This window comes from Protopterus annectens, chromosome 2.part2 (genome assembly GCF_019279795.1).
Source record: "Protopterus annectens isolate FY-2018-M chromosome 2.part2, PAN1.0, whole genome shotgun sequence".
NCBI lineage: Eukaryota > Metazoa > Chordata > Ceratodontiformes > Protopteridae > Protopterus > Protopterus annectens.
This window is the reverse complement of record NC_056730.1, coordinates 217656538-217679909: the sequence shown is the minus strand read 5'-3', so window position 1 is coordinate 217679909 and position 23372 is coordinate 217656538.

The window sequence follows — 23372 nt, the reverse complement described above, 5'->3', positions numbered from 1 at the left end:
GGTCTTATTTATGCATGAATGTGGGATACTATCAAATGCTTTTTTGTAGTCAATCCATGCCATACATTGATTCTTTCCCTTTTTACAGTTCTCCACTATGACTTTATTTAACAACAGATGATCCTTTGTTCCATATGACTTTCTTTTATTGCCCTTTTGTTCTACTGCCATAATTGAGTTTTCTTCTAAATGAATATAAACTCTGTCGGCATCAATTCACATATATAGTTTATAAGTCATCAGAAGGCAAGCTATTGGTCTATAATTTTTGGGGTAGCTTGCAGGTTCACTCTTAAGTAGCAGCATTGTTTTACCTGTTGTTAGTCAGACTGGTATCTGTTTAGAGTGCATATATAAATAGTTCTTACTCATGGCTACTTCTTCATCATCTTCATGCAAAGATGTTAATACTTTTAACCAAAAGTTAGGTACTGCATCTGGTCCTGGAGTTTTCCAGTTAGAGGATTTTCTTAATTTTGTTTCATTCTCTCTCTGGCTGTTACTTCATCCCATTTCAAAACCCGTACCTTTAAATTTGTTATGCTTTCTTTTACTTCTTTTATCCATTTCACACCTTTGTGGCCTGAGTGGTAGATTGCATTAAAAAAAAGGAAGTATGTTTTCCCCAGTGGCAGGATTATGTAAGAAAGTTAGAGAGAGTGTAGTATGGAAAAATACTTAATACATGTTTTAGGAAATAAAAAACTATTACAGTTTAGAAAAATAAATATATGAACACATTTAGAAAGCATTAAGGCAGTGATATGTGGGAAGAGATATTATTTACAAGGAAGATGGGAGGAGGTGTCTGCACATATGGGTAAAATAGTAAAGGAGATTAGTATAATGAGATAATTGATTATGTAAAAGGAGAGGTAAAAAACAAAAAGCAAAGTGTAAGTATTTAGTACAGCAAGAAGAAAATATGTATAAGAGTATAAGGATGGAAATAAAGGAATTGCCAATACAATTTAAGGAAGAATTCGAAAAAGAAATTACTATTACTGAATTGGATGAAGTACTTAGGAAAGTAAATGTTTATTCTGTATCTGGTTCAGATAATTTCTGTGGAAGAAAGATGAGAACTAAATAACACATAACATTTTAATGTGAATAATAAAGAGAAGAATGGAATGAAGGATGAGGAATAGTATGGAAGTATGCATGGTATAAAAGGGGAGGATGCCAAGGATTGTTACTGGTTGTGTGAGAAAATGAGAATGATGTTATAAATATAAAGAAGGATATGAAACTTATGGTAGGTGATGTGAAAAACTGACAGGCTGCCAGCCCAGCCAGATTAAATTTTGTAAATATTTCTATGCCATTGTAAATATTAATATAACCCACAGGCTGGTTTCACAAATGTAAGAAAACTGTGTTATGTGCTAAGCTTCAAAAATGTAACCACAGTGCACCCTGCTGGAAGAAAGCTGATAAGTAAAGAATTTTACAACTGTGTGTAATCTCAAGCTCAGAGACAGGATGTCTGGGCCAGGAAATTCTTTCTATTGTCCTAAGACAGAGATAATTGCTAGGTTTCACATCTACAGTGTCTTTTATTACTGTAGCTTCCTGGCGGGTGCTGATCAAAAAGAAATGTTAAATTTTGAATTCTGTGAGTCTGGGAACTTAAGTAGAGCTGACAAAAATGATGTAATCTCAAATGAGTCAGCAGCAATGTGTATTATCAATTTAAGCACTATCTCTCAGAAAAAGAGATGGCATTATTCTGAATCTGGCAACAACTCACCAGCACTTGCTTTGCTTAGTAAGTAAGATATTTAGAACAATGATTTATCTTTGATATAGATAGAAATAGTAAGATTACTCTAGTTGTTTCTATATTTATGTGAGACTGCCTTACAGTGTTGTTTTAACGTATTACCTGTGAATCTGAACTCTCTAATGTCATTATGTTGCGTTAATGAGTGTTGTTTTGTGTTTTTTATTATTTATTATTAAATATTTTTAAACCTTTCAACTGCGGCTGTTTTGTGTAAAGATAAGTTAAGCTCTTAAAGTACTTGCATGTATTTGGTGATACTGTACAACGCCACTCCAATAACCTTGCTGTTCGTCACACTTACTAATTAAATATTAATAACATTACACAGTAGAATTGGTCACCCTTTCAGAAGAGACTTATTAGTAGCTAATAAGAATAGTTGGTGGCAATGATTCTGCCTTATAGTCTGGGCAGAAGGGGGCATTGCTGGAGAACCTGTGCCAGCCTTACCCGGGAGTGTCTATGTGTTTGTATATAACTCATATCTCAAAGTGTGTGTGTGTGTGTGTGTGTGTGTGTGTGTGTGTGTGTGTGTGTGCGTGTGTGTGTGTGTGTGTGTGTGTGTGCGTGTGTGTGTGTGTGTGTGTGTGTGTGTGTGTGTGTGTGTGTGTGTGTGTGTGTGTGTGTGTGTTTGTGTGTGTGTATGTCAGCTACTTGGGTAAGGGCACAAAACACTGGTTAGACAGAGAGGGTACTGGAGGTTTTGGCTTGACTACTCGGCTGAGATCTGAACTCTATAGCTGTGCCAGTGGGGAGTCTTATTGAGGATCTGGAGAGAAAGGGAAAAAACAGCCACAAACTGACTGTGATCTCTGTGTACTCTTAAGGGAAATTGTACTTTAGTGTGTGTGTACTTGTTATCCTCTCAATGTGGACGACCCTCACTGGTGCTTGTGGTGAGGATTGAGGCTCCATAATTACTGGGCCAGTGCATGGGCATCACATATTAATTGTTTGGCAGTGGTGGGATAGCCACATCAAATATTAATTGTTTGATTGTGGTGAGTTAGCCACATCACATATTAATTGGCTTGTAGTGGTATGGAGAGTGAATTCCTGTAGCTTGTGTACAGTGATCACTGAAGGTGTTTTTGTACTCTAAATCAGCCATGCAGTCAACATTCAGAGTTGAGATCATAATTGTTTTATTACTTTTGTTAGCTTAGTTAGTCAGGGAGAGCAGGCAAGCATGTCAGCAGAGGAGTATGGGAAGCTGACAAGGAGCTAGTTGTGCCAGGCTAAAGGACTGGTGCATGGAAACCTGACTAAGGCAGACATGATTGCAGCTTTGGTCACAGCTGTATCAAAAATATCAACCAGGAAGACTGTCAGACTGGCTGTGAAGATGTACAACACTCAGAGAATGAACAGCTCAACCTTTCTGCAGAGGACTGAAAAATCCATCTGGAGCTAAAAAGATGAAGACTTGAGGTGGAGGCCAAATATTTGGAAATCGAAGCAGCAGAGAGACTGAGGTGACCAGAGAGTGAGAAAAATGAGAAAATGCAATGCCTGGAAGCTGAGCAGAAGGAGTGGCAGTGGCAACATGAAAAGGAGATGCTGACTATTCACCAGAGTCATGGAGGTAATGAGGAAGAGAGTAACCACACCCCAGAAGCACAAAAGGTCAGTAAATGTCTTCCACAGTTTACAGATAGTTTCATTCATATGTTTGAGAGGGTATGTAAACAGTATGATGTTGACCAAAGGCTCTGAGTATGGTTCCTGATCCCCTTACTCCATGGTAAAGCTATAAACTGTTTTTTCCAAACTGAAACTGATTTCTTAAAGTATAATGCTGTAAAGAATCGTTTGCTAGAATTTTTTAAGCTAACTCCTGAAACTTATAGGAAGAAGTGTCATGAGCATAGACACAAGGCAGATGAAAGTGTGTGTAAATATGTTGCTGAACTGAGAAGTTATTTTCATAGGTGGGGGGTGGATGTCAGGTCACCACTTTTGAAGGGCTGGCAGATGTTTTGGTGAGGGGACAAGCCCTTAGCACTTTGCTTGAGGACATGAGGATCTGGATAGCTGATAGAAAATGCTCTACTGTAAATGAGTTGGGGAAGTAGGGAGACCTATACCTAGCAAGCAGGGCATCACTGCATAGGAAAGGGACAACCGGTGCTGCTCATGGGTCTAAGGGAACCTATGGTGGGCACCTCAGACCACCCCAACAGAATTTGCTAGTAGCAGGGGTAGACACTAGTCCAAGTATATGTCCAGGACCTAGGGTTAAATGTTTTAAATGCAACTGGTGGGGCCATATGGCATATAGATGTCCATGGAGGCAAGGAGGGAGAGCCAGTAAGTGGGAGTGACAAAATGCCAACAGTAGGTTGTCTTGAGACAACAAGGGTACCAACCTACCACAAGAGGTTATATCCTGTCATAGTGAATAACAAAGAGACCATTGCTAAGAGAGACACAGCTTCTGCCATAACCATTGTAAAGCCTGCAATGGTTACAGAGGATAACTACTTGCCTGGGCAGTCTACTCCAGTCAGAGTTTTAGGAGGGACCCCATTCCAAATACCTTTGGCTAAGGTTCCCCTTCACTTGAAGGGTGGAAAAGGAAGCCAGCAAGTAGGTGTGTTTGAGGATATCCCCACAGATGTCATGATAGGGAATGATTTTCACAATGCAGTACCATGTGCTCATGCAGTTACTTGCAGTCAAGCTTGAAGACAAACATGGGGGTCTGGTAGCCTTGGGGAGGCCCAGACAGACCACACATTGTAGCCAGGACTGGTGAGGTGGTTACTTCAGGGAGAGAGTTACCCTGTAGCAGTGAGACTGAAGGTGAGCCACAACTTCTTGTGGGTACTGATATTCCCTTGGACAGAGTCACTGCGAGGGTAGTAGTACCCGGGCTGACAGTGAGGCACTGCTGTCAGGGGATACTAGACTTCTTGTGGAAGGGGAGCTGGAAGGGTTACAAAGACAGAATTGAGATAGGTTCAGCTCTCAGACCCTACATTGCAAGGCCTGAGGCAGGTCACTAGTGAGGCACTTGTTTCTCAAGGGAAGGGGGAATCTGTATACTGGGACAAAGGGTTACTGCATAGAGAGTAGACCCCTGAGGGAGGGCTAGAAGGTGAGTGGATGCAACAGTTGATAGTGCCTAGAGACTACCATCTGGCACTTCTAGCCATAGCCCATGATATTCCCTTTGTAGGTCATATGGGCATAAAACGTACAAAGAGAAGTATTGTGCAGAACTTTTTTTGGCCTGAGATTTCTAGAGATATAACAAAGTACTGCAGGACTTGTGAGCAATGCTAAAAGGTAGACAAGGCAGGAAACAAGGTGAAAGCTCTTTTGATGCCTTTGCCTGTGAATGAGGAGCCATTTCAGAGGGTAGCTATGGATATTGTTGGGCCTCTGAGAACACCAGGCCCCACAGGGAAAAATCATATCCTAGTGGTAGTAGAGTATGCTACAAGATACCCTGAGGCTGTGCCTCTGTCCTCCATTGAGGAAGGAAAGGTGACAGATGCTTTGTTAGAGATTTTCAGCAGGGTACATTTCCCAAAAGAAATACTGACTGACAGAGGTGCCACTTTCATGTCAGACCTGTTGGCTTGTCTGAGGAAGTACTGTGGGTTGAAGCACCTAAAGACCACCCCCTACCATCCCCAGACTAATGATCTTATTGAGAGGTTAAACTCTATACTCAAGTCCATGATACAGGCATTTGCAGACCAGTTTAAGAGAATGTGGAACAAATATTTCCCCATCTGCTGTTTGCTTACAGAGAGGTTCCCCAGGAATCCACAGATTTTTCACCTTTTGAGTTGTTGTATGGGCATAGGGTGAGTGGGCCTCTAGACTTAATTTGTGATGAGTGGGAGGGTGAGTGTGAATCTCACAAGGGGTCTGTTGTGGCATATATCCTAAACCTCAGGACAAGGCTCAGGGAACTCATGGGCTTGGCCCAGGAGAACCTGGCAGAAGCCCAACAGCAAAAAAAGGTCTGGTATGACAGGGATGCACGAGCTAAAGAGTATGTTGTAGGGCAGCAGGTGATAGTTCTCATTCCTGTCAGACACAACAAGCTGCAAGCAGCCTGGGAGGGGACCTACAAGGTGGTAAGACAGGTCAGTGATGTTAAATATATAGTGCAACTGCTAGCAGGAGGCAGGGGCACAAATTGTATCATGCTAACATGATGAAACCTTGCCATGATAGGTAGGCACCAGGTGAATACAGGACCACAAAGGCCTATTAGGCAGGCCCTTTATAGGGGGCCTGAAAGAGTCAAACAGACTCTGAGGGAGGAGTTACAGAAAATGTTGGTATTAGGGGTAATTCAAGAGTCCAACAGTCATTGGGCCTCCCCAGTGGTGCTGGTGCCAAAGAAGGATGGCAGCACCAGGTTCTGTGTGGACTACAGGAAATTAAATAGTCACACAGAGTTAGATGCTTACACCATGCCTAGGACAGATGAAGCCCTAGAGCAGCTGGGTGGGGCTAGATATCTTACCATCACTGATCTTACCAAGGGTTACTGGTACATGCCCTTGACTTCCAGTGTTAAAGAGAGGTCAGCCTTTGTGGCCCCCTTTGACTTGTATGAGTTCAAAAAGATTCCCTTTAGGATGAAAAATGCCCCAGTGACTTTCCAGAGGCTGGTAGATCATATCCTAGCAGAGGCGGGGATTTTGCCCTTGCGTACCTAGATGATAATCTACAGCCACTCCTGGCAAGAGCACCTTCAGCATGTGAGGGAGGTGCTGGGCAGACTACAGAGGGCAGGGTTGACCACTAAGCCCAGCAAATGTCAGGTGGGTATGGCAGATGCCTCCTACCTGGGACACAGAGTGGGCAGTGGTAAGATCAGGCCAGAACCTGCCAAAGTGGAAGCCATTCATGCATGACCTGCACCTGTCACCAAAAATCAGGTGAGGGAATTCTTAGGGATAGCAGCATACTACAGAAAGTTTGTCTCCAGTTATAGTACTATAGCTGCTCCCCTCATAGACCTGACAAAGAAAAACAGGCCATATAAGGTAGTGTGGACCCCAGCATGTGAGCAGGCATTCCAGAAACATAAATAAGCTTTGGGAGGACCCCCCCCCATGTTAGCCAGTCCAGATTACAGCAAAGAATTTGTTGTGCAGGTGGATGCTTCAAACCATGGGGTGGGAGTTGCACTTAGCTAGATTTCTTCAGAGGGAGAAGAGCACCCAGTGGTTTATCTCAGTCATGGGCTCCAACTCAGGGAGGAATGCTATGCAGCTGTAGAAAAGGAATATCTAGCCATAGTGTAGGGACTAGAGAAACTTCAGCCTTATCTGTATGGAAGTAAATTCACTGTAGTTACAGATCACAATGCCCTAAATTGATTACATTGAGCCAGCCAGCAAAATGCCAAGTTGCTAAGATGGAGCCTTGGGTTGCAAGCATATGATATGTCAGTGCAGCACTGCAGTGTGGTTAGCAAAGCAAATGCAGATGGGATCTCAAGACACGGAATGGGGAAAGGTATACCCAGATATACTGAACCCTCTCAAGCAACGTTTCTCAAGGGACACTTGAAAAACTAGCTTGAGTTCTCAAAGGGGTAAGAAATGTGAAAAACTGAGGGGCTGCCAGCCCAGCCAGATAGAATTTTGTAAATAATTCTATGCCATTGTAAATATTAATGTGATCCACAGGCTAATTTCACAAATATAAGAAAACTGTGTTATGTGCTAAGCTTCAAAAATGCAACCACAGTGCACCCTGCTGGAAGAAAGCTGATACGTAAAGAATTTTACAACTGTGTTTGATCTCAAGCTCGGAGACAGAATGTCTGGGCCAAGAAATGTTTCTATTGTCCTAAGACAGAGATAATTACTAGGTTTCACATGTAAAGTGTATTTTATTGCTGTGGCTTCCTGGCATGTACAGATAAAAAAGAAATGTTAAATTTTGAGTTCTGTGAGCCTGGGAACTTAAGTAGAGGTGACAAGAATGATGTAATCTGAATTGAGTCAGCAGTAATGTGTATTATCAATTTAAGTACTATCTCTCAGAAAAAGAAATGGCATTTTTTTTATTTTGTTCTGAGTCTGACAACAAGTCACGAGCACTTGCTTTTTTCTGTAAGATATTTAGAACAGTGATTTCTCTTCGATGTAGATAGAAATAGTAAGATTAGCCTAGCTGTTTTCTATATTTATGTGAAACTGTCCTACAATGTTGTTTTAAAGTATTTCCTGTCAATCTGAACTCTCTAATGTCATTGTGTTGAGTTAATGAGTATTGTCTTGTGTTTTTTTATTATTTATTATTAAATATGTTTAAACCTTTCAACTGTGGCTGTTTTGTGTAGAGATAAGTTTAGCTCTGAGAGTACTTGCATGTATTTGGTGATACTGTACAAAGCCACTCCAACAGCCTTGCTGTTCGTCACACTTACTAATTGGATAATAATAACATTACACAGTGCAATTGGTCACCCTTTGGGAAGGGCATCATTAGTAGCTGATAAGACTAGTTGGTGGCAGTGATTTCTACCTTATAGTCTGGGCAGAAGGGGGCATAACTGGAGAACCTGTGCCAGCCTTCCCTATGAGTGTCTATGTGTTTGTATATAACTCATATCTCAAAGTGTGTGTGTGTGTGTGTGTGTGTGTGAGTGTGTGTGTGTGTGTGTGTGTGTGTGTGTGTGTGTGTGTGTGTGTGTGTGTGTGTGTGTGTGTGTGTGTGTGTGTGTGTGTGTGTGTGTGTGTGTGTGTGTGTGTGCGTGTGTGTGTGTGTGTGTGTGTGTGTATGTCAGCTACTTGGGCAGGGACATGAAGCACTGGTTGGACAGAGAGTGTAGTGGAGGTTTTTGCTTGACTACTTAGCTGAAATTTGAACCCTATAGCTCTGCCAGAGTGGAGTCTTATTGGGGATCTGGGGAGAAAGGGAGAAACCAACCTCAGGCTGACTGTCATCTCTGTGTGCTAGCAAGGGAAATTGTACTTTACTGTGTGTATACTTGTTATCCTCCCAATGTGGACACCCCTTACTGGTGCTATTGGTGAGGACTGAGGCTCCTTGATTACTGGGTCAGTGCATGGGCATCACAGGTGATATCAATAAGACATCTGATACCACTGGACATGATGCTTTGTGGAATATTATGGAGAACTATGGAACAGGTAATAGATTTAGGAGAGTGTGTATGTCGGCATATCAGAATAACAGGATGAGAGAGATAATGAGTGGGAGGCTGATTAAAGAAATATGCAGGAAGTGTGGTACAAGGATGTCCTATGAGTAGAATCTTGTTTACATTGGTGATTAATGTGATAGTGAGTGAAATAGCTTATAAAATTAAAGTTGCTAGATACGTGATGCAAAAGTAGGTGCTGGTACATCTTGTTTTGACATATATAGGGGATAAAGTTGTACTTGCTAAGAGCAAAATATGTATGAGAGAAGTGGAGATTTGTTTGAAATGATGTTTAAAGGAAATGGGAATGACCATGGATAATGATAAGAGTAAGAGTTTAGGCGATATGGTGAAAATAGGTGCATTTTTTAATGAAGAAGGGTCTTTGCTAGGAATAAAATCTTGGAAAAATGATATAGTTATGCAATATGAAGTGTTAATAAAAGAAATGAAAGAAGTAAGTTTACTTTGGAGGATGTATAGTTTAACAGTCTGGGAAAAAGGCTTATCTGCTGACTTCAGTATTAATGGGAAAAAGTATATATATATATATATATATATATATATATATATATATATATATATATATATATATATATATATATATATATATATATATATATATATATATATATATATATATATCAAATGACCCTAGTCAAATATGAAAAGTGCAATTGGTGTATTCATTCATATGACGTTCAAGATTACACCCAGGAAAAAGAGATGTGCTTTATACGGATGACGATGAAAGGTTTATTAAATGCGGCTATTAAATTCAGTTGTGTATTTTGCTTCTTTAAATTTGTATAGCGTATTAAAGTGGGTAAAGGAAGCAAAAGATAATTTAATAATAAGAACAATTAAATATAAGTAAAAATAAATCTAGGAAATGATGAGGGTAAGAAAAAGAGCAAAAGAATATGCAAATGAAGAAATGAAAAGTTATTAAGCAAAATGCTAACATGGAAAATAAAATTTAATGATGCAGAAACAAATAGGAGGATATGGTATAATAATGTGATTAAACAATATGATTATATAAATTCTTGGGAAGATTTACCAGAAGTGATTACAGCCATTTAGGTAAGGAAAAGTGGTGTACCAAGATAGTAGAGTATCAGGATTTTCATTGAGATTGTTAATAAATAACTTACCAGTAAAGGGGAAGTCAGTGAAACACAGCAAGTCATATGCACTGCAGATTCTATCCTGATTATATCTCTGTTGCAAATGTAGAGCTATGGCCATCTCATGTCAGTCCCCAAGTCTGGTGCCCTTCCCCCTCAAATTTGCAGTTGAAGAGCAAAAATAAAAAAAGTTTGATCTGCTCCCCGAGTCTGGTGTTCAAAATATGGCTTGCTACAACATAACATGCACAAAACAGTGAAGTGCATTTCTGTGCTGGCATTCATTAATGTTAGTACAGAACCAATGCAGGAATTGCACTCTCCAACCAATTGGTATCTGCCGAGCATGCTATGTGACCAAGGTGGCTGCCCTCTTCGGCCACCCTTGGTACACTTCTGTGCAAAGTAGCATGTATTTTTAACATCTTTATAAAGACACACTTTTAGACTCTAAAGCATGTAGCAGGGAGGAAAAAGCAAAAGCAATAACTGATCAGCTTGAAACCATGTCAGGGAGCATAGGAGATGCACATCCACAGGATATAAAGCCAGATGAGGTACACAGAGGAAAGCCCCTATGTTAAGTGATAGTTAATCAGTGTTATACACATGTAAAACCTTGACTGAGACTAGACTGTGGTAAAATTAGTGTTGCTATGATAACAGCAGTGTTCTGTACAATGAATAACTGCAGCTTCTGCCTACATGTATAGATGACAATTGATATATACATGTACTTCTCTCTCTCTCTCTCTCTCTATATATATATATATATATATATATATATATATATATATATATATATATATATGGAAGGATATAGCTATATATATATATATATATATATATATATATATATATATATATGTATTAGTGGACCGAAGTTATAACCGGGATAAGCCGAAAGACACAACAACAACAGATACACATGCATATATATGTATATATACATTCACATGGGTGTCATTTATTATAGTGACAATTCAAAACATCGTCAAAATACTGGAAACTCAGAAACTCAAAATATTTAAATATTTTTATTGTAAGGGAGAATCTCTCTGCAACATTCATGTGTGTGTGTGTGGGGGGGTCCTCCTGCTAATTTTATATAATCTCTGATCACACAATGGTAGGGAACAGTCAGATTACCTCTTTCCATACTTTGAGTTTTCAGCACTTTGACTTTAACATATAGTGAGTGAGAGAGAGAAAGGCAAGAGAAAGAGAGACATATTACTGTTGGTGAGAGAAGGCTTCCCAGAATGGCAGAACTGCCTACCTGTTCCACATCCCTTCTTCACATACCTCTTGCATTTTTCTTCCAAGGGAACACCTGTAGTAAATGTCTGCACAGGCAACACTTATCAGAATAGTCTACTATGCACTGCCACCTATGGCTTTCCAGTAATCCCATACCCATTCTATGTGTGAAGCAAGCTTTCACTTATACATCCATGTGGACTTCTGTGTGTTACCTACCATAGCTGCATTCTGCACTTGTTTGTCTATACAACTGCTTTTGATTATCACTGAGGTACCCCAATGTTCATACTATATCTGTCACATCTACTGTATTCATATCCCTTTACAACCCTGTACTATTGTGCATAGCAAAGCTTTTTGCTGCTAATAGCTTACTGTTCCCAGAATTCTCTGGTTTAATGCTATGGTTTCTTCTTTTTACAGGTGTACTTATGTCCACCACAGCGGTAGAGGGTAGAGGTTAGACAACTGTAGCCAAGATGGGAAGTTTGTCCTGTTACAGGTACTCAAGACCAATGGATTGTACCTGTGAGGGAGAGGGGGTGTTGACCAAATTTTATGGAACTGTATGCATGACAAAGTAGACCAGGACATCAATAGTTTGGGTGGGGAGACTGCACTACACAGCAATGTCAGTGGTGTGTCAACAACATGATATAGTGGGCATCAAAAACGGCATGCAGCAACACATCAAATAGACTGGCGGTGGGAGAGGGACTACCTTCCAGTTCAAGCTTCACAGATGAAGAGTTATTCTTAGCAGCCCTGCATGGAGATGATAGGGCATGGGTAAACTACCTGAGGGAACAGACACAAGTTCTGACTATGAGGGCAGGGGGGATAATACCTGGAGGAGGGGACACAGGTTCAGGGTATGAGGGCATGGTTATAATACCTGAAGGAACAGACACAGGTTCTGGTTATGAGGGAAGGGAGAATAATACCTGCAGGAATGGACACAGGTTCTGGGTATGAGTGCATGGTTACAATACCTGGAGGAGGGGACACATGTTCGGGGTATGAGGGCATGGTTATAATATCTGAAGGAACAGACATAGATTCTGGGTATGAGGGCAGGGGGGTAATACATGGAGGAGGGGAAAGAGGTTCTGGGTATGAGGGCATGGTTATAATGCCTGAAGGAACAGACACGGGTTCTAGGTATGAGGGCAGGAGGATAATACCCCGAGGAGGGAACACTGGTTCAGGGTATGCGGGCATGGGTATAATACCGAAAGGAGGAACAGACACAGGTTCTGGGTATGAGGGCAGGAGGATAATACCTGAAGGAGGGGACAAAGGTCCTGGATATGATGGCATGGTTATAATACCTGCAGGAGCTGACACAGGTTCTGAGTATGAGGGCATGGTTACAATACCTGGAGGAGGAGACACAGGCTTGGGGTATGAGGCATGGGTATTATAACTAGAAGAGTCAGCACAGGATCTGGGAGTGGCAAAACCCTACATATATCACAGGAACAACTTTCAGTTTAGTATCCATATCATGCTTTCTGTACAGCACCACTATATATACAGGCCTTAGGGAGACCATAGTCTACATAGCATATGGTTTCTGTAGGTATATTGGGTGTTCTGGGACAGAAGAATGTTTGCATGCAAACTACAGGGCCTCAAATGTGGCAGGGGTAGTCAGATTCACTTGTGTCTTGGATTGTGTGTTCACTGGCCAAACTACTGCTATAGTGACACCTATAGAGGCTCTGTCAGGAAATCAGTCTGAGGTTAGTATCTATGCAGGTTCCATTGATGATGCCAGTGCAATGAATTACAGTCACATCCTGACTAGTTCTACAATCCATTGTTCTGGATGAAAGTGTGACCTCACCCACACCTGACCTAGGCTCTGCACACTGTAGACAAATTCCATCCATGTCAGGTAGAGTTATACCCCATGTTTGACAGCACCACCACTGCTCTCCCTTGAGCTGTGGCACGAGATGAGTTCACTGTATCTGACAAGGGTATACCCAACATGAAGCAGCCTATCAAAGGTTCCAAGTATGTTCTGGTATCTGAGACAACCCCTGCTATATATGCAGTGTTTGTAATCAGTCAACAGATGTGCAGAGCTGTAATTTGGATGCAGTCTACAGCTACCCATGCCTGTATGGAGATGTCTGATGTGTTCTGTGCTTTCTTAAAGGATGTTGCTCCAGTAGACAATGGAGTCCAGGGATGATGCCATGATAGGTCTCATGAGATCTATTGTGTCACACATTGGCACCATGTTGACCTTCTTGTGGAGGATAGTGAGTGCACCCTCACTGTCCTAGGTTACACTGATATCTATGGCCATGGGTGTGTGCACACTTGGAATGTTCATATAGAGAGACCATCTTAGGAAACACAGTCTGCACTTATGACACTATATGTATAACACTGTGCCACCCAAAGTCAAGGAAGATCATGGCAGACATCCCTCAGGTGCAGGACACCTCAAAAGAAGATCCCATGCAAGTCCTGTTCCATCAGTTCCACCACATCAATATTTCAGAGGGCTTCTAGTTCTGCCACATAGTCATCACAGTGGCCTCCAGTATGGTCATGTGCTGCCTCATCCACACTGTCTACAGTGGAAATTATCTATGACACAGTGGTCCTGCATAGGACCCACATCTCCATCTTTATTGACATATAGACAACCACATATGATTGTGTACCTAGTTACATGTGCAAATTATGCCAGCTGTGAAAATATCTGATTATTTTGTTCTGTATGACATTGTAGTGCCACTGTATATTTGCCAAGACCCATAGATGTGGACTAGAAATTGCCACTTTCCTTCTGCTGTAGTATATTGTGCATGGCAATGCCTGAGGGGTGATATAGTTGTTGTTTGCATTGCTGTTTATAGGTATCACTGTCATCTCTTATGAAAGATGTCATGGTGGCTGTGGAGACAATGGGTTGAGCTGCTTATTTCTTAGTAATCATATTATGTGGTATGCAGCATGGTACAAATAGCTTGCAAAAAAGGATAGGGATATATTGCATTGACCCACAGATGTGTCTAAGAAGAGTAATTGAGCTTTTAGCAGGCTGAACACTTGTTCTACAATGCTCCTAGCTTTTGCATGGGCAATGTTGTATCGCATTTCAGCCACACTGTGTGGGTTCCTTATCAACGTCATCAGCCAGGGCCTTAGTGCATATTCTTTGTCACCTGAAACACAGTATGGACATAAGGAGGTAAGGCATTTGCACAGGAGTGTTGATATGTGGGGCCAAGTGTGCCTGAACTTAACTATTAGGTGGCACAGTGGAATATCACCGAGCAGGAAATGGAAATACAGGTGAGTTATGTGCAGTATGTGGGACTCATGGGCACTGCCTGGAGACTGTGCAAAAATAATTGTCATCAGCCCCTGTGCACTGCAGACTGTAAGTTGATGGCATGGTAGCTCTGTAGTATAGTAAGGGCTACATATATCTTGGTGTCCACTGGTATAAGACGTCGAAATATTCCTGAGATCTAATATATGGGCTATACACATCAGCCAATGTGCACAGAATATCTCTGTTGATATGGAACTTGTCTTTTAGCTTCCATTCATTTAGTTAGTGGAATGTTATCTTCTGCCAGAAGCAGATGTTCTGAAGACATTTTTTGTCAAATACAAAACTGTTCAACAAAATAAAACACACCTGATGTTGCAAACCCTACTCACTGATTTTTTGCTCCAATATTGTACAACTTCAGAGGAGGTGTATTTATGTTTGGGGTATGGGAGTATCCCCCATATAAGGAATACAGGGAGATTTCATTTGTAAAAAAATACCTCCAAGGTTCTCTGAAACTTGTTTTAGCCATTTTTTAATCGATCAGCACAGAAAGACAGAGTTGCTAATTGGTTGACATGAACCCCTTATTTCTAAATCACCAAAAGCCAGATATTGAGCATAATTACCATTATTCTTTTATATGTACTGCACCTCCAGGACTTTTCAGTACAGTTATATACTTTTTTGTCCATTGGGATCAGTTCTTCAGCTCATATGACCAGCATTATTGGTTCTTCAAGGTAACGTGGATGAAACTTGAAACCAGTAGATGCAAAGTTTAGGCTTCACAGCATCTCTTTGGGTTTGCTTAAAAAGAGTAAATAAGTTCAAGCTGTTACTTTTCTGCATCAGTCACCGTATGCAATTAACACTATACTACTTATTTCCAGCAGTACTGTGGGTAGAAGAAGAATCTGGAACATATTCTTTATTTTTCATTAGGAATTAGGGTTCACAAGAGCCTTTTGATGCATGTGTGGCTGATTTACAGCACAACGTCAAACAAAAGTGAATCCAGTTATTTGCATGATCCATTGCTGAGATACAGAATTGCATGAGGATTAAGTTAAAAAAGAGTGAGATGTATGTTTCTGTGTGAAACAAATTCAGCATTAAAATGTCTTTCAATGCCTGTATAGCAGCACAATTTCTCAGTGTTTAAATGAAAGAGCTTGCTGAAGATTAAGAGGAATATAAATTTAAGATAAACTAATGTTTGTTTTCAATTGACAGCATGCTACGGTCATGTCAGTGCATAATATGAGTATAGCAGCAAAGAAAACTATAAAAAAATATACTGATAATGCAGTTAAAAATGCTGGGCCACACTCATCTTTTCTTTTCTACTAGGTATGTTATTCAGCATGAGAAAAAGACATGTCCATCTCTTAACAAAGCATCACAAATCTAGTCAAGCTAATCATTTTTAGCAAACATATAAGTATAAAAGGAAGGGACACAAAATATTTTGCAAGTAGCTGAAGCCAAAAAAGTTAATGTCTTTGCACAACAATGCCCAAACTGTTAGTGCTGTTTTCACTGGGCTTAGCAACTCAAATGAGTGAGTCAGTGTAAGTATCACTGGACTAAAACCCTGTGCATAAATAATACATTTCTCACATATAAATTAGATTTCTGAGCTGAATGTAATATCATTAGTAAGAGCTCATTAAACCAAATGGGCATGAAAACCAGTCTATATCTTAGATTATTAATGACTTAGTCTGGGTAGAAAATTAAAAAACTGAGACAATGTGTACTTACTATGCGTTCAACAGAATGACATCTTAATGTTTTGAGTCACATCACTTCAGTAAAAACATATTACAAAAGTCTGTGTGCAAACCAATGGGCATGATTCAGAGAATTCAGAGTGTATAGGTACACTAGCGGGTGTAGTATATGCAAACTGAATAATTTTTACAGCCACAGAGTTATTAAGTCACTTAGAAAGATTAAAGATTCACACAATTGCAGAGTCAATATTTTACATGTTTAGAGGAAGTTATCCATGCACATGACTTAAACATTCATAAGAGTTTTTATGACTTAATGACTTGAGGCTGAACAAAGAAAATGACATAAATATGCATCAACCAAATTAAATATCTGTTTATGGCTTAACACATGAAGCTAAAAGAAGTAAAAATTGGGTTAACAGCATTACTTAATGAATATTGAAATTCCGCCAGACCATGAGAAAGTTAGAACAGTGACTAAAATGTAGAAACCTACAACCAAGCAGTCACTCATATGGCTCTTGTGCGTGATACAGTGCCTACCAAAATTTATTTGAAATCTTTTGGCATTAATCATAACACTGAAGCAACTCTCTGAGAAGGATGTGTGACACTGGGAGCAGCTGCACGAGAGGAAATGGCAGCAGGTAGGTTCACTGGTATAGTTTCTGTTCCACATCTCCAAGGTTATTTTCTCACTTTTGGTTTGTGTGTGGAACATTTTGCCCAGGTACTCTGGTTTCTTCCCATCTTCCAAAAACATGCTGGTTGACAGACTACACTAAATTGTCCACATGTACTCTATTTTGTTCTTTTCTTTATGACTAAGACCATGCCTGAAAGGGGGTGATAGAACACTTCACTTATTCAGTTAACAAATGATAAAAAAGAAAAAAAGCCTTTGCTCTCCAAAAAAAAAAATAAATAAATAAATAAAATAAAAACCCAGTAACAAAGGTTGTAACATAGCATTATTATGAGATGAAAAAGTCATTGGGTCCTTCTCTTAATGTAGCTAAGCTGGAAATGGAGCAATACTGTTATAGACAAAAATCAGTCAATGGCATATAGATCAAACACTACACAATATGCGAAGTTCAAGAACAACAAAAAATACTGGCTACTGCATCTGTCTCTGAAAATGCACATGTATATATTTGTAACAGACAACATCAGCAGGTTCTGATCACAAAACATTACAGAGCATTATTTTCAAAGCATTTCATAAAGCTCCACTGTGATTGCAGAGAATGCTACTGTAAATGCAGTTTTTTCTATATACTTCTTGCCACATGCCTACATCAAGCTTCCTGCTATGGGACTTCAGTCCATTTGTTCCCTCATGGTGGGATCTGCCACCCTCATGCCAATTTGAGAGCCATCTGCCATCACTCCATCCTCCATATTCTCACTGCAGGGAAGGTAAACTCTAGTTACATCTAGGCAAGTGTAGCTTAGCTCTCCCCTAGACTATATCCCTGTGCTGAACTGTCAGTGATCCTCGACAGAGCTACTCATTTCCTCCCACTCTAATCAGTAACCTTATTTATGCTAAGTGGCTACTGTGAAGACATACTTTAGCAAACTGACATATACAAATATTAAAAGGATGAATTACTGCTATACTGCATTAACATTTTAAAACATTAGCAAGTATAAATGTCACCAGCAAAATGTTGTCATGGTTAGCAGTTATGCAAATAAATAAATTGCATGCCAGGATACCTGTTGAGTGGCACTAAACACTCCCTGGTGAACCCTGCCATAATAGGCTCATATGTTCATATGTAGGTACCAGGCTATCAGCCAAAGGGCCTAAGTAAGCCTAGCCAACAAGGTTTCCTGGCTTATGCCACCCAAGAAAGTTATTTTCCTGTGCCCCTGTTGAGCAGAGCTGCAGAAGTGTTCCCCGGGGTGTATTTCCTATTTCCCATCCACTCATCAAGATTTTTCTTGAAGAATGCAAATGAAGAACTTTGCTTGACATAGATGGGTAGCTTGTTCCAGAGTATGGGAAGTCTCTGGGACAGGAATCTATCCCTCCAACATGTCCTGTTTATTGTGGTGACAAGGTTTAGGTCCCTGGATTGTGTAGCTCAGAGGGATTGGGATTTCTTTAGGTGTAGCATGTCCAACATCTCTGGGTTTGACATAGCTTTATATGTTAGGCAGAGATCACCTCAGAGCAGGCAATATGCTATGGAGGAAAGCTGGAAGTATAAATCTCTGGAGCTGAAGTTTTTTAAGACGGCCAGTGTAGGGCATCCATTTGAGGCCAGTAATCCTCTTTGTGAGGTACTTCTGTGGCCTTTCCTAAGTTCATAGGTAGGTACTAGGCTATCGGCCCAAGGGCCTACATAAGCCTAGCCAACAAGGTTCCTTGGCTTATGCCACCCAAGAAAGTTAATTTCCTGTGCCCTGTCGAGCAGAGCCACAGAAGTGATCCCCGGGGTGTATTTCTTATTTCCCATCCATTCATCAAGATTATTCTTGAACAGTGCTAATGAGGAACTTTGCTTGACATAGATAGGTAGCTTGTTCCAGAGTATAGGAAGTCTCTGGGACAGGAATCTATCCCTCCAGCATGTCCTGGAGTTTTTTGAGATGGTCAGTGTAGGGCATCTGTTTGAGGCCAGTAATCCTCTTTGTGAGGTACTTCTGTGGCCTTTCCAGCTGCTGCAGATGTCTTGTGAGGTACATTCCTAAAGGGGCGTTGTACTCTACAATGGGTCTAATGAGTGGCAAGTAGAGGGGAACAATGACCACTTTTTTACTGGATGAGAACCCTTTTGTGATGATGTCTGCTACATAGAAGGATTTCCTGACTACTGTGGCGATGTGATTATCAAAGGAGAGACTATTGTCCACCTGGGTCCCAAGGTCTCTTATCACACATTCAGCATTAAGTAGACTGCCGTTTATGTGGTAGTTCATGGGTACTGAGTTTTTACCAAAGGGGATGATAATGCACTTTTTGGCATTGAGCCTCTGACACCAGGCATCTGTCTTAGTGAGGACATTCTGTAGGATGTCCACATCATTTGGGGACTCGACTATGGCTCCTAGTTTTCTGTCATCTGTGAACTTCATTAGCCAGAGGCCTTCTGTGTTAGCCTGTACTTCAGAGAAGTAGATACCAAACAGGAGAAGTCCCAGGATTGAACCCTGTGGTACTCCACTTGTCACTGGTTTGAAGTCAGATTTGGAGTCTGCAACTTTTACAGTGTGGGTTGTGTCAGTGAGGCAGTTGGCAGCCCATTTTGTGATGTCAGGAATTATACCTAGTTTAGTGAGTTTAGCTATAATTCCAGAATGGGGGATGGTGTTGAAAGCCTTAGTGAGGTCAAGTTAGGCTGTGTGAACCACCTTACCCTCGTCTACAGCTTTGGTGACTGCCTCAAAAAAGTTGATCAAGTTCAGAAGGCATGATCTGCCTTTCACAAACCCGAACGAGTGGGGTCCAGAGTTTGGAGGTTACCAATGTCTTTGTTTATGAGTTCTTGCAGACCAGGCCTGTCAGGCTAATAGGGCGATAGTTCCCAGGATCAGTGGTGGCTCCCCCTTTGTGGAGTGGGATAACTGTTGCTGTGCACCATTCAGTGGGCACAAAGCCTGACATGAGACTATGACTGAACATGGTGCTTAGGTGAGGTGCCAGTTTATTCTGAAGTTCATATAAAACGCAGCCTGGGATGTTGTCCAGTCCCATGGATGCTGTGTTTTTGGTTTTAGAGAGTTCAGCTTTTACCTGCATAGATGTGATTAGAGGGATTCTGCATTCTTCCTGTATAGATATGGGCCCTTTAAAAGGTGAGAGGGGGTTAAAGTTAGCACTGAATCTATCTGCCAGGATGCTGGCAATATTAGTTGGTTCTGTAATTTTCTAGCCATTGTACTGTAGCTCAGAGCAGATCTGGGTGTTGACTTTGAGATTCTTGACATAGCTATAGAATGCTTTTTGGCTGCCCTTAGAATCAGTGCCGACTTTGTTTTCGTAGCTAGCTTTGGAGGATCTTATAAGGGATCTCAACTTCTTACTGAGGCTGACCAGGGAAATCCTGCACTCATGGGATTTTACTCTCTTTTGCAACAGTTTCTTCCTTCTGCTGTAGAGTTTGTTTATGGCAAGGGACCACTGTATTGGCTTCCTTTTCTTGGAGGATAGCATCTTGGTTCTGTTTGGGATAGCACGATCCATGCACTGGTGTAAGTGCTTATAGAGTGCATTTGTGTAGGATTTAGCAGTTGTAACTGTATTGTCCATCTGCATGGGTGTCATGAAGTTCGCCACTTCTCTCTTAAGAAGCATGAAGTTGGCTTTGGAGAAACTTTTTACCATGGTTTCCTTAATGGTGGTTGGGGGCGGGATGCGGATATCTAGGGTGATTAGCTTATGGTCAGATCTGACCAATGAGGAATTGACTTTAGGTGTGGAACACCAGTCACTCATGTTGGTAATGACAAGGTCAAGGATATTGTTGTCCCTGGTGAGGGAGTGTATAAGTTGATCCAGGGCACTGGAATTTGTGAATTCTAGAAAGCGTTGAGTGTAGGCGTTGGTATATGAGTAGTTTTCCCAGTTAATGGTGGGGTAGTTGAAATCACCCATTATTATGGTGTTTGGTTGAACCCTAATATTTTCCAGTATTTCAAGAAAAGATGAGTGGGAATCCTGGGGCATGGTGGGAGATCTGTATCAAGCTACAATTTGGATTGCAGTTTTGCCCAGATGTAGTTGCAGTTGGATAACCTCAACTGCATTATGCTGCGCAACTAGCCTGGAGGTGTGGACATCCTTAATGAATATGGACACACCTCTGCCTTTGGAGTTCTGGTCCAGGTTAGATGGCTGAAAAGTGTGGCATGAGTTATAGCCTGGTAATGCAGGAGTGCTCTCTTGCGCCTTGAACCAGGTCTCAGTCACTGCATAGGTATCGATGTTCTCCATTTTAAGGAGTGCCTCGAGTGAGTGCTTTTTGAGATTTAGACATCTAGCATTGAGTAGCATTACCCTCAGTTTTTGCTTGTCTGTTCCTGTTACAGTGGTGAATTTGTCATTTGAACCTTGCCTAAAAAAGGCACTATAGAGGCGGCAAGACCCTTAGTCAGTATACAGAATCCCAGGGGTGACAGGTGCAGGCCATCTCTGGCAAAGCATCATGGTCTGTCGACCATGTCATCCCAGGCAGACAGATACTGGATTCCCTTAGCATGACACCAGAAGCTTAGCCAATTGCTGAAGTCAATCATTTTGTCCTTCTACTGCGGTATCATTCTGGGTGATGGTAGGATGGTACTCAGGGCTAAGATCATACCTGCCTGGGCTACAAGATTGGAGAGCTCTTTCATGTCTATTTTCATGTAGTCCAGGGAGTACATCTCAGATCATTCACACCAACATGGATAATGACAGAGTCATATTTGTACTTGTGGAGTGACCTGAGTGCATGGGTTATGTGGCGGATCCTGGCACCTGACAGGCAGCTGACAGTAACATTTTCCTTGTTTAGCCATGTGAGTGGGACATCAGTGCCCTGACTATAGAGTTACTTATGACTAGTGTGTTGGGTACGTTGTTTTGCCTTATGGGCTGTGGTTTATTGGCACACTGAGCCTGTGGACCACGTGTCATTTGGATTGTGTTGGGGGTGGAGGTTGCTTGGATTTCTGTTTTGGAGGTCTCTGTTGCTTGAGCAGATTATTATTGAGAGCCTCTGTGAATGTTTTTGTATTTTTATGTGTGGATTTTGGTGGTGTAGGTTTAGTGGGACTATGTGATGAGTGTGATGTGGTGCAAGTGTTTACCTTCTCCTCTTGACTGCCAAGTTCAATCTTGGTTGGAGAGAGCTTTACCACCAGTTTGGCTAGATAAGTGCATCTCTCACAGGTTGTGGTGTTGGGTGGTAGGAGGAGAAGGTTGTCTGTGTACATGAGGCAATTGCTGCATTGCCCCAAGATGCCCATATTCATCAGATAGACAGGAGAGAACACTGGGGGATGACCCTTGGACATGCCTTAATAAAAAACTACTTTGCTCATGACAAGTGAAAAAGTGAGTATAAGAGCTGCTTTTCTCTAAGCAAGTGAGGAAAGTAAGTACAAAAACTGTTTTCCTCTAGGTAAAGAGAAAGGTTGAGTGCTGTAGTAATTTGTAGCTTATTTAGTGCTAACAGCAAGCTCTGAACAAGTGCTGAGCATAAATAAGCAACTTCAAGTGCTAAAACTAAGAATCTGTAGCTGGATCTTGTGTTAGATAGGCTACCTAGTGCTTACCACTCCCACTGATAAGCTAGACTGCTTTTCCCCAACACAGAAAGGCTTGTGGGGCTCAAAAGCCTGCAAACAGTCCTGGATGCAGCAAATTTGTATCTGGACTAGATTAGTTTCAAGCTGCTGCAGATGTCTTGTGAGGTACATTACAAAAGGGGCACTGTACTCTATAATGGGTTTAATGAGTGTCGAAAAGAGTGGAACAATGACCTCTTTTTTCCTGAATGAGAACCCTTTTATGATGAGGTGTGCCATGTAGAAGGATTTCCTGACTACTGTGGTGATGTGATTATTAAAGGAGAGACTACTGTCCACCTGGGTCCCAAGGTCTCTTATCATACATTCGGCATTAAGTAGACTGGCACCTATGTGGTAGTTCATGGGTACAGAGTTTTTACCAAAGGAGATGACAATGCACTTTTTGGCATTGAGCTTGAGTTCATGGCTCTGACATCAGGCATCTGTCTCAGTGAGGCTCTTCTGTAGGATGTCCACATAATTTGGGGACTCAGCTATGGCTTCTAGTTTGCAATCATCTGTGAACTTCATTAGCCAAAGGCCTTCTGTGTTAGTCTGTACTTCAGAGAAGTAGATACCAAACAGGAGCGGTCTGAGGACTGAACCCTGTGGTACTCCACTTGTCAATGTGTCATTTGGGTTGTGTTGGTGGGGTGGAGGTTGCTTGCTTTTCTGCTTTGAAGGTCTCTGTTGCTTGAGCAGATTA